Here is a 16,588-nt window from a genome sequence, read left to right as displayed (position 1 = left end):
TCAGTGGCATGCTTCATGAGTATAATTATTTATAACGGGCTTTGTGAATTTTGATAGTGGACACTGGAAACAATGTAAGAATAACAACAAGGCATTGCTTGGCTAAAAGTTCAAGCATACATGTGACGACATAAGCATATGAAAAGTTTGACTGTGGGTTTATACAGTCAGCAAGGAAATACAGGACATTGAAATGCGACTTGATAATGATGGTTTAACGCTGGTATAAGTGCTCCAGGGATTCACTACAATGATAATGGGTAAATTATAGCTATTACAGTCATGCATGAATGCCACTTCACCACCAATGGCTCAATCTATTTAGCGCTTGGTTCGTAACATCAACACAGGACATCGAAGTGTGACTTGATAACAATGATGGTTTAATGCTGTTATAAGTGTTTCCAGGTATTTACTATAATAATGATTGTGAATAATTATATACTTGAATAAATTTACAGTTATGCATGAATACCACTTTACCACTATTCATATATATATATATATATATATATATAAATGGCTCAATTTAATTAGCACGCATTATGTAACATTGAGACAGGTGTCTAAACAGTGTTATAGAGCTCACCCCTGTATCTCCATTTCAGTCAATGGAACTACTCAACATGCTCTGAGAAACTACAAAGAAACTTAATCTCACAATTGATCTTTAGATGTAATGGCACAAAGAGATAGCAGAGGACATCAAAGAAACATGAGGATTTCTTGGAATGGTTAACATGACATACACTGTGCAATATCTTTAGTTAATGAGATATGCGCACTGCCTTAACAACACTGTTCACAGTGCATACCATATAATGGGAAATATTTGAGGGATGAAACTTTCACGAAATTGTGTAAAATCAGATTTTTACATTTTTTTAAATCCATGAAAAACAGATTTGGTATGGTAATAGCTATGGGTACAAACCTGAAACATTTCACGATTATATTTTCATGAAGCTATCATTACTCGTAAAATTCGTGAAAGTTTCATCCCTCAAAAATTTGCAGCTATAGGGTATATTTCGTGTGCATATCTCGTAAACTTTTCTAAACCAGTGCAATATGTGATATATAATATGCACTGTCTTTCCTTTGATCTGAGGTGTGAAAGTGGTACATATTTGTAGTATGGTGCGTAGGCAGATCAAAGGCTGCCGTCAGTGTTAAAAATCAGTTATAAACCAGTTTACAAATAATTGTAGCATGGCTACAGTAAGTACCTCCTTTTGGCCACACAGTCTGGCCACTAATTAGTTCAAAGACTTCAAACAAAGCCAAACAATACAAGGGTAATACATCAAGTAGGTAAATCGCTCTGGAACAAATGAAACACAATACTGCACTCTTCTAAATGAATGGGAAACAGTACAACCACTGGACTGAGTCAGTGTTGAACCCTCCACGGGGTGATTTGTCTAAGCTAATCTCTCTACAGCATGGCTTTTTATAGCTGAATACTCCTCAGGATATTTGCTTTTAGCTAAGCTCTACAAGGTGACTTTCTGTAGCTGAACTCTCTACAGGTGACTTGTTTCTAGCTGATCTCTCTATAGGATGATCTTTTGTAGCTGATCTCTCTACAGGGTATTTTGTAGCTGAATACTTCACAGGGTGATTTGTTTGTATATGAGCTCTCTACAGGGTGACTTTGTAAATGAACTCTCCACTGGCTGACTTGTTTGTAGCTGAACTCTCTACAGGGTGACTTGTTACATAGCTGAACAATCTAATAGAATAATTTACTACGGCACTGAATGCTCTAATAGGATGACTGCACTATTAGAGTATCTCAATCATGCACTTGTGTGATACATGTAGTTGAATTATAACTCGCTCCGACTACTGGAAGGACTTTCTATGATGATTATTCCACCTAGATACAGGTTTCAACTCACTCTTCTCAGCGGTTTGTAAACACTAATTCTTTATTCATAAACACTAATTCTACATTGTACACTAATTCTTAATTGTGTAATTGTGACACAGGTTGGGTTTTGTGTAATGGTCTTTACCTCGATTCCTTTCAAACCACAAAAGGCACTCCTACAATGGTAACTCCATCTGCATAACAAATTTTCAACTCATTCCTTCCTGGGGTTTACCCTGTGGGCGTGACAAGAGTATGATCTTATTTTATGCAAATAATCGGTCATAACTCTGTGATAGTTTATTGGATTTCCATTAAACTTGGTACTGAGATTCGCTTTAATAAGCCCTTTAAGTGTGCAACTTCAGAGTACACGTTTATATCTTATGGCAGTTTTTGCAAGGTGTGTGAAAAGAAGTACGAAGAAAAAATACTCCAAAACTTTGGCCACTTGTATCTTGGAAATGGCTTGGGAGATTTTCTTCAAATTTTGTATGTAGACTCCCCTACCTGAAAGGCATTTTTGGTTCCAATCAGATAAGAGATCCCGGAGCTACATATGCATAAAAATGACGTTTTCTTTCTTCCTGTCAACATACTCATGGGTGTGGCATGTCAGTTTCTCAACACACACCATGTGTCTCGATATACCAGACAATATAGCTTGTGTTAGTTTTAAACCTTCCTTAACTACATGTAGTTTTGAGAGATTCTTCTGATTGGTGTATTAAATATCTCTAGGTAAAAGGTTGGCGTGATGAGAAAGCAGTGGTGCATTGCATTTTTCTATAACATGCTTAATTTTTCACCTATTTTTAATACTGATAGTAGAGTGGCTAAAAAAACAAATTTTGATACTTTGTGATAAAAGCACCAAATTTTCTGTGGAAGTTGAGTAAGGTATACTAAATAATTTGAGATAGGGTGCCACATGAAATCATTGCCTTATGGCATGTTTGGAAACACTTAAACTAGGTTATAAGCCCATTTATAGCTGGTCAAGAAAGCTTATTCAATATCTTTGTTTTTGCATAAATAGTGAGAATGTATTTCAAATTTACAGATGAAATCAGAAAATCTTTCAAAATGTGGTAAAACAAACTGTTTTAAGTACTTATAATGGAGCCAATACTTCAGTATTTATTGCACATCTAAGGCTTCACTACAATCTAGTGACCTGGATGGTCTAAGCAGATGCAAGTTTCAGTATATTTACTATTGAGTGACTTTATGGCTTCTTTAATAGGTTTTTAAATTGATTTTATTTGTAGGTTCTTTGATTGGTAATTTTAATGGAACCATATCTAATATGAAATATGTAGTACGAGTCAAGCAAATATTACACTAAGTTCGGTGCTTTTATTAATGACATTTTCACTTAGCCACTCTACTAGCTAGATATATTTGTGCAAATTACATGAATCTTTGCTGAGAGGGTCACATATGAATGGCACTGTAGTTTTGTAGCTGTATGGACTATAGGTATATGCAGTACTTACATAAAGATTTTTAAACCTTCTGGCAAAAAATGGAAAGGTAAATCCAATACTGATGTTAGGGGAGCTGCCATCATTATTACTGTAGGACTAAGTCTGAACTCTTCACAATCTCTTCTAGTGATGTCTTCAATAGATACTCCTAATTACATTATTCTTATGGACCAACATTGTAACAGTATCGAACAGGCAAACATTAGGACCATTGAAGGGAAGGAAGTCACCAATAGGAATGCTACTGACTGAATGTGCCAGCAGTAACACCACTAGCACACCCATCATCTTGGGTACTGCAACACTGCAACTGAAAATGTGTGCCATAAAATTAACATATACAGAAGTTGCTACACTTGTTTAAATTCATGTTCTTTGTCCTACTATAAGCCATATATATATAGCTCACAATATTCACATACCACAGACACATTTTATTCTAATGGAATACTCTTGGCTCCACAAATATCCCCCACTACTAATGAATACTAAACTCTTTGTTACACAGCTCTTTGTTACTGAGCATATGGTGAACAAGTGGTACTGAGGAATGAGAAAGCAATTACAAGCACTGGGAATGGAATGGTTGGAATAAAAATAAAACTTTTTTTTCAAACCACTAGTTTCTCATCCACAAAAATAATAACAATTTGGCTGGGTGAATTTTATTTCATAGATGAGCTGAATCAGCACGGCTTACTTTAAGGTGCAACTACTGCCTTTCTTCAGATACAAAGTTACAGTAGAAGTCCCTGAAATTAGGTTAGGTAATCCTGAGGCTGCAGCACATGTTGCTGTCAGACCTTCAGTGCTGGTCACTGTAAAGTGCTAATAATAATAATAAGAGCTGAGAATTGAATGTGTCAGGAGCAGTAATAACCTGAAATTACCTCTGGTCATTCTTCAGAAGCAATCTGAGAGAGTCTTCTGGGGGACATGCATTGCATGCATGTATACCAATATTTATCCATATAGTAAGTGTAGGCAAGGCTGTTCATGGTCTACTAAGACTATCAAAAGTGTGAAAGCAAATACAAGCTAACCTTCAACAATAAGTGACAACATCCAATCACTTGGCTCCGTTAAGCAGGTGTGGCAGCACCCAAATTCACCTTGAACCACCATTTTCACCTGTCATGGTATAACAATTATTTTGTGTTCAATGCCAAAGTAGGGATTTCCCACTGAGCTATACTGTAATAGCTACCATTGTTCATCTCTTGTTTCACTACTTTTTATCGCTTGGAACCCTACTTCATTTTTAAATTTAAATTTTTAATACACTAGTTTGTTTAATTTTTTTTTGTTAAAGCATACAGCTAGCTATAAACATGTGACTATTCTATTAGGGTGACTGCTATATTAGAGTATCTCGAGTCATGTGTGCTTACCCCAAAAGGGGTGTGGTCATCGTGGTTTTGATTGATTATTAGACTAGAGTATCTCGAATCAGCCTACCAACTTGAAGATGTGTGGTCACAAATACAGCTAGCGTAAAAGGAGCGTGGTCATTGCGGTCTTGATCAATAGATCGATAATACGTAGAATAAAGAATGGGCGTGATCTTGTGAACTATTGTAGAGTACCGGTACCTCCGTACAGTAACGTAGTCTAAGGCCTTAAATAATTTGTGGCGTCTATTATGCTGCTTAAAGAATGTGCTGATATTGAAAATTAACGCCTCGATATGATTTCGTTGGATGAAGAAGACAAACAGCCTGATTGAAGATTAAAGAAAAGACAAGGTGCACAGGGCATACACTCGTCGAGGCACATCCCACTGGTGAGTTTGTTGTTGTGGCGTAAAATGGTGACTGTGTGCTGCTTTGTTTGGGCTCTAGACTTGCGACTGTGGTCAGGCAGTGAGTGAGATGAAATTTCGAGTTTTGACGATTTTTTAAAATTATATATCCGGCCGCCAGTATATGTTTTCTTGTTTTTAACGCTACATGTCATGTTAGATGGACTAATATTATTCTGTAAAGGTGATTTTCGTCGTGTAAGAAGTTTCTAAGCTGGTTTTTAAAGGCGGTATTTTGGTGGCACGCGTCACTTTTGATGCAAACTCTACTTAAACAGTACTACATACTGTTTGATAGAAAGAACATAAAAATAATTAACCAATTGCAATGAAACTCTGCATCATGAACACAGAAAATTCCCTTTATACATACCCATTCATAGATAATTAGACAGCAGCACCAATACTGTTGAACTACCAGCTGCTGAGTGTCCTATTAGCTAATACCAACAAATTGCAGCTACGTAGAATGTTAACTGTCCCTTAGTACACTAAATAAAAATACACTAGTTCATACCATTGTGTGAGAAACCATTCCTATACTATGATGGATCCTTGATTTGGGAAGCCTGACATTCATCATAATTCCTTAGCATCCCAAGTAGCTATAGCATGTGATTTCCTAAGAACTCTGAAAATATTTCTTAATGTGAGCAATGATCATTGCAATTGGTATGTGTCACTTGATGGTCCCTGAAACAGACACTGTAAAAATGAAGTGCGTCTGAAACATCAAATATATACACCACCTTGGCAAGTAGGTGCATGAAAGCATACTTGGCAAATGCTTTCGTAGTTTTTCGTCTTTCATAAATCCAAGAATTTAACCTCTGACAATTAAATATACGAATTATACTGATCAGTGCAACATTTTGGACCTTGGTACGTGCCAAGGTGGTAACGTGTCGTGCGGCCCAAGAAGCCTGCATGCAAACACCCGTGAGTATACTGACAGGAACAACGAAAACACAATTGCGCACCTCCGTAGCTCTGTATTACCTTGATGAAACAAGATGATTTTTGCTGTGGACACTCCCTCCAACATCAGTACTCCACATTCCAAATTGGAGTGAAATCGCTTCAAGCGTTCCTGAGATATGCGACTTCAAAAATTGGCTTAGTTTCTTCATTTTCTTCTTATTTTTCTTCCTCTTTTCGCACACTTACAAAAACTGCTATAAAACACAAACGCCTGATCCGATTGCCTTGAAATTTGGCACACAGAAGGGGGGGGGGGGGGGGGGGGTATAAAGGCGCATCTCTGTACCAACTTTAGCTGGAATACTATAAACAGGCAAAGAGTTATTAACAATTATTCGCGAAAAATAACACCAATATGTTGTCACGCCTACAGGGTAAACCACATAGGGGAAGAAGCTGAAAATTGGTGGGTAAATAGGTTAACTATTGAACCTCAAACCTTTTGTGGTTTGAAATGAATCGAGCTAAAAACCAGGAAGATACAACGAAAAAACCAATAGTGTGTAACAATTATGCAATCGAGATTAGCTAATAAAAAACGACTACTTGCTATGCCTACCAGAAAACCGCTTGGGGTAATGCTTTGAAATTTGCTGTACAGATGGAGTAATCATCTTAGAAAGGCTCTTCAATGATGTAGAAGAATCAGACTTAAAGCCACGGAGTTATAACACAAAATCCAACTTGGTGTAGCAAGTGCGAGATCGAGATACTCTAATAGAGCAGTCATCCTAATAGAGCAGTCACCCTGAAAAGAATTCAAGAGATCAGCTAGAAACAAGTAACCTGTATAGAGATCAGCTACAAACAAATGGCCCTGTAGAGAGTTCAGCTACAAACAATTCACTCTGTAGAGAGATCAGCTAGAAGAATTTACCTTGTAGGGACGTAGTTCAGCTAGAAGAAGTCACCTTGTAGAGAGTTCAGCTACAAAGAAACCACCATGTAGAGAGTTCAGCTACAAACAAGTCGCCCTGTAGAGGGACCAGCTAGAAGAAGTTACCTTGTAGAGAGTTCAGCTACAAAGAAACCATCATGTAGAGAGTTCAGCTGCAAAAACATCACCTGTAGAGAGTTCAGCTACAAACAAATCACCCTGTAGAAAGATCAGCTAGAAGAAGTCACCTTTTAGAGAGTTCCGTTACAAAGAAACCACCATGTAGAGAGTTCAGCTACAAACTAGTGACCCTCTAGAGACATAAGCTAGAAGAAGTTACCTTGTAGAGAGCTCAGCTGCAAACAAACTATCATGTAGAGAGTTCAGCTGCAAACAAATCATTTGTAGAGAGTTCAGCTACAAAAAAATCACCCTGTAGAGAGATCAGCTAGAAGAAGTTACCTTGTAGAGAGTTCAGCTACAAACAATTCACCCTGTACAGAGATCAGCTAAAAGAAATTACCTTGTGGAGAATTCAGCTACAAACAAGTAGATCTTCTTCAAGAAGATCTAAACAACGCTTTTCATTGGTCTATAAATAATGATCTTAGTTTTAACTTTGCAAAATTTGTCCACATTCAGTTTTGGTCCAGAAACACACTTGACACATCCAACACCACCTGATAGCAAACCCATCACTACTGCTGAGTGTGTTAAAGATCTTGGAGTACTAGTGACACAGGATCTATCCTGGGATAGTCATTATAAATTAATATCAGGTAAAGCATACAAGATGTTGGGTCTCATACGAAGAAGCTTCTCAGTTAGTTGCCTAATTCCAGCTAGAAGAAAGTTATACATCAGTCTTGTGAGATCTCAGCTCCTATACTGTTCCCAAATTTGGAGGCCCTCATTAATCTAACACATAAACATTCTTGACAAAATACAGAGGAGAGCAACTAAATGTATTCTTGACAGAATACAGAGGAGAGCAACTAAATGTATTCTTGACAGAATACAGAGGAGAGCAACTAAATGTATTCTTAATGACTTTCATTCAACATATAAGTCTCGCTTGGTGACCCTAAAGATGCTACCTTTAATGTATATATATGAAATCAATGACATCTTATTTTTCATCAAGTCGTACAAGTCACCAACTTCCCATTTCAATATTAAAAACTATCTACAATTTAGCTCATCAAACACTAGATTTGGTTCATTTGCAAAGTTGGTTCACCACAGGTGCTCCACAAACTTAACTCATCATTTCTACTTTCACCGTATATCCCGCCTGTGGAACTCTCTACCTATAGTGGATTTAACAGCTCAAATAACATCTATCAAGCACAAATTGTACATCTATATGTGGAATCACTTCATACAAGAGTTTAATGACTATGATGTACATACCTTCCACTACCTCTGTCCCTGTAGCCAGTGTGTTAGAACGACGAAACCTCCACTTTACGACAAACTACCATAACTTTACCTCCCTACTTTTCCTATAAATCAGTTCTGTAACTAATTAATTATCTAATTTTATCTTCTAGTGTACTTTAAGTTTTGTAGGTAATTAATTTTATGTTAGTGTAGTTTAGCCCTTGGCAGTACTTGCCATTGGCTTTCAGTACCTATGTGCTGTAAAACATTAATAATAATAATAAATCACCCTATAGAGAGATCAGCTAGAAGAAGTCACCTTGTAGAGAGTTCAGTTACAAAGAAACCACCATGTAGAGAGTTCAGCTGCAAACAAATCACCTGTAGAGAATTCAGCTATGAAAAGATCATCCTGTAGAGTTCAGCTAGAAGAAGTCACCCTGTAGAGAGTTAAGCTACAAAGAAACCACCATGTAGAGAGTTATTATTATTATTATTGATTAGCAAAACCCATTGGGTAAATCGCTAATGTACAAAAACAAAATTTTAGTGTCTGTGCATTTTGCAAACGGTTCTTGAAAGTAAGTAGGTCTATATTGTCAAGATCTTCCATATCTAAATTGTTCCAGTCTGGTATTGATCTTGGTAAGAAAGAGTTACTATATCGATTTGTTCTGGCATACAACTGTAATAGCTTCAAGGGATGGTTTGCCCTGGTACTTGTTGCAGGAGATAACACTGGCAGATACTGATTTGGAACATAAATTAATTTGTTTACAAACATAAACAACAGCATCAGACGTGCCTGTTTCCTACAATCTTCCAGTGTTGGCCATTTTAATTCCACTAATATTTCAGTTATGCTGTCCCTATGATTCCTTCTCCAAGGTCTATTTAACACGAAACGTGCAGCACGATGTTGTATCATCTCTAACTTGTGAATGAGTTCAGCTGCAAACAAATCACCCTGTAAAGAATTCAGCTAGAAACAAATCACCCTGTAGAGAGATCAGCTAGAAGAAGTTACCTTGTAGAGAGTTCAGCTACAAAGAAACCATCATGTAGAGAGTTCAGCTGCAAACAAATCACCTGTACAGAATTCAGCTACAAACAAATCACCCTGTAGAGAGATCAGCTAGAAGAAGTCACCTTGTAGAGAGTGTTCAGTTACAAAGAAACAATCATGTAGAGAGTTCTGTAATAAATATATGTATTATATATATAATTTGTACATTTACTAATAAAATCAGAAAGTATTTAACAACTTCTTCATCTTTTCTTCTTCCTGTAGTAAAGAACAAAAAGATAGGTTAAAAAAGCCCCAAACCCGGCCATAGGTCGACTATGGGGTATACAAATACAAAAAGAAGTGAATCTAATCCAAAACAGCCAAGCTGTAAAAAAAGAGAGCGGCCCTCAAAAGGTTATGGTGAAAAAAGATGTGAAATCCAAGGTGGCGGCCAAGAAATGGCTGTGATGGTAGGTTAATGATAAAAATTTTAATAACGACAATTCAGGTGAATTTTGGTGCCGCTTGGTCAATTGGCACAAAATTCACCTGAATTGTCGTTATTAAAATTTTTACCATTGACCTACCATCACAGCCATTTCTTGGCCGCCACCTTGGATTTCACATCTTTTTCACCATATAGCCTTTTTGAGGGCAACACTCTTATTTTACAGCTTGGCTGTTTTGGATAGATAATAACTATATTGTACGTGCTTATCCGGCAAATAGCTGGGACTACTCTAATAAAACAGTCAGACAATATAGTGATTACAATATCATAGATCCTTTACACTATGACAATATTAAAGAAAAAAGCTTAGCTAGCTAGTATTCTTGTACAGATCTATAGCCATCCACCCTTCCACATAGAACTGTGACTGAAGTGCATCAGTAGAATTTTTGCCGGATAACTAGGCCGTCATAGGCGACAATAAGTTTATAACAGCACTGAAAACAAACTACAACGTACTTGTGGACCATAAAACCATGTGTAGACCAACTGCATTTCAATCTCGCCCAGGTTCACACCCCGTACCACTAGTGAGCTAGCATAGGGAATCCTGCCAATTAAGCTTATGAATTTATCACGTGACACTGTGATTGGTAACGAAGTCTGCAGAACTCGAGGGATAACTCAACCACAAAGAGCCTAGACTACATTCTCTCGAGAAAACTTTGTTCAGTTGACGCGGATTGACGCGGATTCAGTCAGACTGTATACGTGATTGACGAGCAGTTGAACGGCTCAGCTTTAGCGTGAGTGATTTAAACTACGTTCGTGTATATTACGAGTTAAATATCAAGCACTCTTATAATCTGAATTGTCAACAGAAACTGTATGTTGGTGTCGTACGGGTACTAGTGGCAAACCAAACTCGGGCAAACTGTCCGTGCAAATTAAAGCTTATTGTGTTGTAGTGTATAACTTGAGTAAGGGGGCCTTCCATGTTCAGCTTTTAATAAAGTTGGATCATCAACAGCAGCTATGTAGTGCTACCATAAATGCTTTAGAGCCTGTCACATTTTGGTCATCCCTACCTTGAAGTTCAAGTTGGAGAAAAATGTCACACGTAGTTTTAGAAACTCCTGCAGGGATTGCAATAGACTCCAATCCAGTGATTATTTTCCAGTGTGTGTTGCTACTGTATATTCACCAAGAGTTGTTAATTGACACTTCAAGCAGAATAGCCCACCCACCTATATAGCTGTAAATTACCCCTGTGGACAAGTGTGAACACCACATCATACTTCAAAGCTTTGTGTTTTTTTTTGTATACCTTGTTGACATAGCATGAATGGCTTTCTGGAAATATGCTGAGTTTGCATTTCAACCACAAATTAGCTAAATATCAATTAGATGCTGCTCAAGGTATAGTTTAATTGTCTCCAGTATTTTTTGAGTATTCACATTGCTGATAATCCCCACTTCAACTTGATCATTGTTATATTGTATATACATAGGTAGATATGTATATTTTAAAATCCAACAAAATCAGTTTGAATTAAATTTGTCATAGTTACTATGGTGTTTGATTGCACGTCCAGTGTTTGAGGTTTGTGTGTGTGTTGCGTGTGTATGGAAAGTAATAGGTTGTGTTTGGGGTGACCTGATGAAAGGCTTGTAAGAATTGTAGGATGTAATGGTGACTTAACATCTGAAAATATACTTCTATCAATTTGATATCATTCTTAGACTGAACAAGCTAAGACCAGCATCGATCCTCTTATACTGCATGAGTTTTATGGAAAATTTTTAATCAAATTACTATTACATCAAGACTCTTCAGCATGTTTCCATAACAGGGCTTTAATCTGCCCATCAACATTATGGTGAGGTTATTACTTACCATGCGTTGACCAAAACAAATTGAAATACACAAAAATCACGTTGCTTGAAGGTAACCAATGAAAACTGACCATATTTAGTTTAACCCTTTATTACCGGAGTTTTTTTTACAAAACCGCAAGTGTGAAAACTTTTATGGCTTGTGTGAACTGTGTGCGATACGAGTGGACCCCACCCATTAATTAATCCATGAAGCTATATGCCGTTTGATAGCCATCTCTCTCTTCTATCAACACAGCTAGAATACTTACAGATCACACACACAACTCACGCGCTATGAAGCGAAGAAAGCGTATCTTCTCCGTATCGCCATGGCATTGAAAGATGGGCGCCGCCATCTTACTAATCAACGCGATGACATCACACTATTTATTTTTAGAATCCTTATCACGTGGGGAATGGAGTAATTCTAACTAAAGCCTCTTATTAGCAGGGAGAAGGCGAACATGGAGTTTTAAACAGGTATTATTGTTTTGTATACGCTATTTTATATTGCCAAGTACCATAACTTACCCATGCTTCTTCCTATTGCCGAACGGTAAACTTCGTTAGAAGCGCCCGGTCCTTTTGAGCAGTTTGGTAGCAATTTCAGCTTCGTAGCCCCTAGGAATAAGGAGTTATGGCTCTGTTTATAAAGGGCACTTGTTATGGCAATATATTAGCCATTCGATAATAAAGGGTTAAAGAACTAACTCTTCTTGCTCCACCTGTGACAATAACTTTCATTGGTTATTTTCATCCATGTGACATTTTGTAAGTTTGGACTTCATCAACAACCAACTGGAAATCAACTGTATCATGGACATGAAGGAAAGGGAAAAGGTGTCATGAGTTAGTGACATGTCTTTATCTCTTTGTGTGATACTCCATATCCGAATCTGTGCAGTGGTTGGTAAAGAGAGTGTTCCACATAGTAGATATCCTCATGTACTGTAAACGTGAAAGTCTTTTTAACTGTCTTGCATGACCAAGCTGTATAGTGATCCCATGAAGCACTTAATGTTTCTCAAATCCAGTTGATCAGGTTTTTATTTCTTTTGTTACCAAGCTAGAGACATATACATTAATTTTTTGATCCATGCAAAATATTAGCTTCTTAAAGGCTTTACACATTTGTGTATTGTACAAGGATGCATGTATGGAGACTGGGTAACGAAGTACTTCTTAGAGATGGGACATGGTCCTTGCACTCAGCTGTACTTCATTAAAACAGTCATAAAGTATACATATATATCCTAATTAAACAGTCGAATTGTATTCCCAACTCACTACTAGAGAGTCAATAATATTAAGATTAATGTGCTGTTTTCCCAATAAGTGGTACTGTTATCTGGTACAGAGTCATTCTATTGTATAACAATAAGTACTAGTAAATGGTTATCACAATAGTACACTCATATCAACAGCATACAATATTATGGCCTAATAACAACAAATTGGCTCACTGCTGACTGATTAGTACCACCCTAGGGTATACAGAACTTGGGTGTTTTATTAAGGTTTCCTTCCCTAGTGGTTTAATTTCTTGAGGCTTAGATTTTTACTATCTAGTGTAGAAAATTAATGTTAGCTTACTTTCTATAATATGAGGTAAACAGTGATAGGTGGGTTGTTTGGTGCACTAATGTAACACTGTAAGCTTGAAGCCTGGCAGGATCACGTTTTGCTCCATTCTCACCTTTACATGACAAGATGTTTATGCGATTTAGAGCCCCTTAGATGATGTGAATGCATGGTATTTAATTTCTGGGAATACAATGGTTGTCTACATTGTCTGTAAGGTCTTTCTGATTTCTGTAGAAACCTTGTGAGTGTAGTAATAAAAAGTTATTTTGGTAAGAATGTTATGACTAGAATTGATACATCTGTTGAGGTGTGGAACCAAGAATGTGTACATAAACTAAATATTTTTATAACTAACTGTGTGAGCCATCTGGATACTGTTTAGAAATATGTACAAGATGTATATGTATGTTGATTTTAAAGATTTTTGCGAACTTATATGCCTAGCCTAACCAATTTCAGGGTGCATGCAACCCACTGAATGAAAATTTGATATGCCAGCATGCTGCATCTACTGAAATGGCAGTCCAATGCAAGGTGAGCTACTCATTGTATCTCCTTGGGAGCACTGACACAAAGCAAAATGACCTCCTGTGGCTATGGTCAATACCATTATATCGAGGTGTTGATCGTTAGCGCCTTCCTACATTACAAAAGAGGTGTTCAAAATAATATATGGATTTTAAACATAATTTCTAAGTATTCTACCCATTGTGTTTATTGTGTTAAATTATGCTTGCACAAACATGTGGGATTCTTACAGATCTGATACTGTACATACAAAAAAAAGATGAACACTTAATTAGAAATCTTTATTTTTTCAGAGACTTTTAGTTCTAATGTATACATATACACTGTATTGACTGTAAACAAACTGGCATCAGAACATTGTATAAAATTAACTAGTAACTGGTACAACATTGATTCATGCATTCACTGGAACAATCCTACAGTAGCAGAACACAGCAATAGCATGTCATTTGGTACGTTTCTCCAGCCAGCAATAGCATGTCATTTGGTACGTTTCTCCAGCCAGCAATGTGTTATGTACTGTAACATGATGAAACCTGAGAATGTCTTGAGAATTACAGTAGCTATGCAATTTTCTTGTGGTTGTTACATGCAAGTATATTCCCATAAGATAGCCAATTTGTAGTAAGCCAGTAAAATGCTACACCTGAGGGGTACAAACAAACCTATCAAAGTGTTTGCATAATTAAGTTCTCACTGCTTCTCAAACTGGTAATAATTTTTATTATGTGTAGGTGATTGATTACCTTAACCCTTACTTGTCACCATGTGATTTTATGGCCTTTTTTAAAATTTAATGATATTAAACCAGTATGAAGCTGCTAGCGTATTAAGTCAGTGTCTAACATTGTGTTACTCACCATGAATTTTTCTAGTACCAAGCATCGCTTTTCTTTAAGAGTATCGCTGCTTGCAGGCCACCCAAAGGTACTAGTCATTCACTATACTCAGTAGCCGGATCAGTCATATCTCCATCATGCTTTGTCCCATAGCACTAATCTAAATGTCGTTAGACTCAGCACATAATTAATGACGATATGATCGGTATGCAAAAGAAGAGAGGAGGATGGTCACACATCAAATTATAAAGCTGGCTTTATACACTACAATAATACCAAAATAGACTACACTTGTGATATGACATTTTGTAGTCAAGTGCATGATCTTTTGTCACAGGAGTTTGGTCACGTGTCATCAAAGAAAAGTTCAACCCATTCAACCGAGACACCTCAGTATTAATGCAGTCAATTTCAGGTTGCATGCAAATGCAATTAAACAATTCACACATATAATTGCTCGAACACGTGAGCTGTTCCTTTCAACCGAGCTCCTTTCACTAGCCCAACTGCAATATTCACCTTATAAGATCGTTAGACAATGCCAGGAGGTAGTTATTTGATACATTAAAACACTGCACGTAAGCATTCACATGATCACGTTCAAAATCACGTGTGTGAATTGTTCAATTGAATTCACAAGCAACCTGAAATAGGCTGTATGTATCATTGAAAAGTTATTGCTCCCAGCACCTTTCTTTCAGTCATTCAACACTTTGCGTGGCTTTCCTACCTAACAGATGCTATAGTATGCATACATCTCATGAATGTGACAAAATACTTCATAATAACAATACCAATTTTAAATGTTATATTGTGTAATCACTAGTACATCATGGCTAATTTTGTTTGACAAATGTTTTCCTTTAGTACACAGTTGCACATTCCTCCATTCTTGAAAAATAAATGTGTGCTTACTTAAAACACGAAAATTCAATTTCACAAGCAAATTCATGGTGTGTACTCTGAATCCACAAAAGAATCAAATTTTTAAAATGCATACATACTGTACATATGTTACCAATTAAATATATATATATTGCTTTGTATTATTCTGTAATTATTCATTGTTTACTGTCGAGGATTATGCTGTAGCGGCTCTGTGCAACTTTGTCTGTTACCACTTTAACTGCTGCATTCTTCATTCACTTCATTCATCGGTCCAAAAACAAGGTGCCATTAGGGTTCTCCTGATGAGCTTTAACAAATATTGGAATTTTATTCAAAAGTTATGACAACATTTGCTATTTGTCTTGGCCTTCCTTGCTTTTTGATGAACTCTCAATGTACAAAAGTGACAGCAATAAAATATTCCTTTTCAACCATAGTAGTGTATTACATCTAGCATCAGCCACAGTAGCGGATCTAGGTCAGTTTCTGTAGTTTCGACAGAAACCCCTTTACGTAAATTTACAGTACAGCTCAGTGTAAGTCTTTAAGTCTGACCAAAAGTTCATAATATAAGTTGTATTGGTCTTACTAGCTTCATTATTGTTGTTTTGAAAATTTGTCAGCAAACAACTATATACCACTGTATTCCAGTAACGCACCTCATCTTCATGTGCCACACCCACTTTAAAACTATGACAGTTTAGCTTGCTACCGTAGTTGTAGCCTTAAAGCACCTTATAAAATGATATATAGGTAATTCACGAAAACATCCTTTTAGCCATTAGTTGGTGTTTACTGGTAGTGGACACACCCATTGCAATCAATTGATCTGTCGTTCAGTACTGCTGCTATGCATTTTCAAAATGCTTACAAACTTATTAATTAGGATTAGAAAGATCAAGCTTACACTGTAAGAGGATGTGCATAAATGCAAGCTTGAAAGCTAATACCGAAGCTTCAGATGTTCGAACATTTTATTAACGAATGTATTTCACTTTTCGTC

At 36.8% G+C, this 16,588-nt stretch overlaps 1 protein-coding gene and 1 long non-coding RNA gene across 2 annotated transcripts in view; both read left to right on the top strand.

The window, feature by feature from the left end:
* LOC136246801 (uncharacterized) overlaps nucleotides 1-16,588 on the top strand; it is a 185,404-nt gene that overhangs the window by 11,850 nt on the left and 156,966 nt on the right. The gene's annotated exons all lie outside the window — the stretch shown is intronic.
* Nucleotides 10,519-16,588, top strand: part of LOC136246311 (sushi, nidogen and EGF-like domain-containing protein 1) — a 36,223-nt gene continuing 30,153 nt past the window's right edge. The window contains exon 1 of the mRNA XM_066037709.1: nucleotides 10,519-10,674. The gene's annotated coding sequence lies outside the window, so the exon portion shown is untranslated. The remainder of the gene's footprint in view (nucleotides 10,675-16,588) is intronic.

This window comes from Dysidea avara, chromosome 2 (genome assembly GCF_963678975.1).
Source record: "Dysidea avara chromosome 2, odDysAvar1.4, whole genome shotgun sequence".
In the NCBI taxonomy this organism is placed as follows: domain Eukaryota; kingdom Metazoa; phylum Porifera; class Demospongiae; order Dictyoceratida; family Dysideidae; genus Dysidea; species Dysidea avara.
The sequence above is the reverse complement of the archived record's forward strand: the minus strand, read 5'-3'. Positions and strand labels throughout refer to the sequence as shown.